Raw genomic sequence first — 3,732 nt, 5'->3', positions numbered from 1 at the left:
TCGCGCGCAGCGTGCGGAGTCGAGCGCTACGGTCAGACGCAAAAGTAGAACTGAGCCAAGAAGAAAGCAAAAATATATATTTTACTAGGGAAAATAAAAATAGTAACGCACAGTTATTTGGATAAGTAACTTTAATCAGATTACTGGACTGGAAATAGTAGCGCGTTATATTACTCGTTACCGAAAAAAGTGGTAAGATTAGAGTAACGCGTTACTTACTTGACATCACTGCTTGTAATCTAACGTAGTTACTTTTAAAATCAAGTAATCAGTAACGTAACTAAGTTACTTTTAAAAGGAGTAATCAGTAATCGGATTACTTTTTCAAGGTAACTTAGCCATCACTGTTCATTGTGCTGTACAACCCTGTTTCAGCATAATGACAATAAAGTTGAATTGAATTGAATTGAATAAGGAGTTCCTAAGGCGACATGATGTCTGTCACATGATACCCTGTGGCCTGCCAGAGTTATGGAAGGTGGCCTAGAGTGTGTAGAGTGTAGAGTGTAGAGTGTGCCTATTAGTGACTGCACTCTTTCTAATGAAAGAAACAAGCATGTAACATCAGCAAAGAATTGTGTTAATCCTGTTATGTTAAAATGATGAGGAAGAGGTGTTGAGTAAGATGTGTGTGGTATTAATGTAATGTTAATCACTTCCACTCATTGTTTACTCTTTCTTTTGAGTGCTGGCTGAGTGGTCACTGAGGTCAATAACTGCCCCTTGTTCTATTTCAGACTGCACTTCCTGGTTCATCTTCTCAAATACCTTTCCTGATTCTGCACTAGGTAACCTTCTTTTTTTAACAGTAATTCTGACATCAGTCGAGAGCTATAATGTTTATTGGGAACACTTTGCCGATCTGTGTGTCAGCTGCGTGAGGCTTGTGGTGCACTAACAGGACCCATCAAGATGGTGAAGCATATGACACTCTTTGTACTAGTTACTGTGGTTCATTCATTTATATTTTTAAAAATCTATTAAAAATTTCTATTAAGAATCAATTAGTAGTTGATGTTAACAACCTCAGATTTTAATTTGCAACCTTTTCCACATGGCATGCTTGTTAGATTTTAATTGAACCAGATGGGTTCTGTTGGGTCTGATGTCAGATCCAAACTTAATCATGTATTGGTTCAGTTCATATTTTTTCCACAGTCTCTTGTCGCAGTATAGTCCAGTACATTAAAGCATTGTGTCATATACTATATCGTCTAGTATACTACAATATTATCTAGTATTCTACGGTATTGTCAAATATATTTTAGGTCAGTCCCAGTGTGCCAGGATGACTGGAGGCAGACGAGAGTTTAGTGTGTGTGTGTGTGTGTGTGGGGAGGGGGTTGGTGTAAGTGTGTGTGTGTGGGGGGGGGGGGGGGGGGGGGTTGGTGTAAGTGTGTGTGTGTGTGTGTGTGGGGGGGGGGTGGTGTAAGTGTGTGTGCGGGGCATGTAAATATGGGGGGAGGGGGGGCAAATGGATGACAGAGAGAAGCTGGTTGGATTTCATTCAAAGACTATGATAAAATACCTAAGACAGATAATAAAGACTGCTACTGAGCTGCTGGGACACTAATGCAATATTTGATCTAATACCATTTCAAGCTCTGGTGCTATAGGCCTAGCAGTGAAGGTGAAAATATTTGTAAAACATACACATACATACACATACACACACGCACACACACGCGCACACACACACACACACACGCACACACACGCGCACACACACACACACACACACACACACACATGCACACACACACACACACACACGCACATACATGCACACACACACACACACACACACACACACACACACACACTCTCTCTCAATTTTTCTTCTTCTTTCTTTCTTGTCTCTCTTTCACTCTCTTTCTCTCTCTCTCTCACACACACACACACATTAATTTCCCTATGAAGAGCTAAACGGCATGGAAAATTCATTTTGCACGAGAAATATGATCCTAGCCACTGCATTTGGAAACCACAAATTATGAGTTCTGGGTGTGTGTGTGTGTGTGTGTGTGTATGTGTGTGTGTATATCCATCCATAAAAGAAATTTTAAAGAAGGCCTTTAGCCTGTCTCCAGTAATGTCTGGTAAACAAAGCACATCACAAGTACTGTTACTATAACGGTCTCTAGAAAGTGCTCTTAAGAGATGAGAATAGATCTCTGCTTCATCGACCACAGTGTCCTGCACCATATTTGGGATCAAAACCACTTTGTTGGTCATTCCGATGCTTTCAGCACTGCTGTAATACTGTTAATGGGATTTGAGTGAGGCTCCATGAGTGAAGCCCACTGTCTCCAACACATCCCCACACAGCCAAACACTCTGATGGATCTGCTCGCTCCAGCACTGACACACTGAGCATGGCATTGTGCAGCTATCATATAACCTTATGCAACGTTGTTACAGTGTTACAGTGTCCACTACCTGACATTTGAGAACTTAAGTCAGGTAATGTGCCTGCTTCAACTGGCTTCATATAATATTTATTTTTAAATTATGTTTATACTGGTAGTTGAAGGCATCAGAACTGAATTTACCGTGTAGAAGAGAATAATACAGAATAGTACAGAAGAGAATAATTAGGTGGAGTTGTGGGGGATAGGGTGGGGTTAAGGTGGGGATCGCAAGGTCCTCCTGCACGAAACTCACCACAATACTACGAGAGGCTGTTTTTTTTCCCTCCATCCATGTAACTATAACTAAAACTATTTTAAACTGTTTTAATCACCTTTAATGACTTAGTTATAATGGTTACTCAAATTAGGTTGCCTTTGCCCTCCCTCACAATTTCTGAAAGAAAAGTTAACATACCACATTTGAAATATTTCTGCCGTTTGCCGTTAATGCTGACCTCAACACTCAGCAGCGTGGACGTTTCTCCCCAAGAGAGCAATCCTTAACTGATTTATGACAGGCCTGAAATATGACGTCTCGTCTTCTGCAGGCATCATTAGTAAGATCAGACTCTCATTTGTCAGGGTGATCTTGGTTTGGCTGCTGTGCACGACCACAGGGTGAGGAGGGAGGACACATCTATCTATCTACTGCTGCCATGGAGCCCTGGCTTGAATCAACTGTGTTGCTATGGCTGCTGCTGGGAAATCGCCGTCAGATGTCAGCTAACATTTTAATTTTAAGTTTACCATGTGTAAATTGTTTTTTTTTTTTCCCTTTTGTCTGAATCGATAATAGTCTTTATTTATCTCTTCCCTCTTTTCCCTACAACTACATATCCCAGGATTCCAGTGGGCACAGCAGGATGGCTGGAAAACCCATTAGCTTTGTTGGAGCCACTGTGCTGTGTTTGTGCTTCATGCCTTCACTTCTGTTTTTAATCCTGCTTATGTGGCCTCCTGCCAGGCTCCTTTGTCTCTATCCCCCCCATCCGGCACTCCCCAGAAGGCGAGCGTGGCTTCCCCTTTCCAGTCTTGGCTTCGCTTTTTGTTTTTTCTTCTCATACTGCTTCAGGCACTGTTGGTTTTGCCTCTATCTTTGAGGCTCAACTGGACTCAATAGAGGTTTGAAAAGCTGCTTTGTGACAGTGTTTGTTGTGTGCAGAAGAGAACAGTGAAGACAAGTAGATATAGTTGAACAGAATGGAATTTGAGTTGAATTTAGTTGAACCAAGTTGAGTTGAGCCGAGTTGAGAATAGTTGAGTTAAGTCGAGTTGAGTTGAGTTTAGCTGAGCTGATTTGAGCCAAGCTGAGATGTGTTTA

General features: G+C 41.6%; 1 long non-coding RNA gene across 1 annotated transcript; it reads left to right on the top strand.

The window, feature by feature from the left end:
* The first annotated feature begins 737 nt into the window (after positions 1-737).
* Positions 738-3,306, top strand: LOC143486070 (uncharacterized). The gene is made up of 3 exons (XR_013123125.1): positions 738-788; positions 2,994-3,129; positions 3,254-3,306. It is a non-coding gene; the product is annotated as an uncharacterized LOC143486070 (long non-coding RNA).
* Positions 3,307-3,732: the final 426 nt, after the last annotated feature.

The sequence above is a fragment of the Brachyhypopomus gauderio genome, unplaced genomic scaffold (genome assembly GCF_052324685.1).
Source record: "Brachyhypopomus gauderio isolate BG-103 unplaced genomic scaffold, BGAUD_0.2 sc44, whole genome shotgun sequence".
NCBI lineage: Eukaryota > Metazoa > Chordata > Actinopteri > Gymnotiformes > Hypopomidae > Brachyhypopomus > Brachyhypopomus gauderio.
The sequence above is the reverse complement of the archived record's forward strand: the minus strand, read 5'-3'. Positions and strand labels throughout refer to the sequence as shown.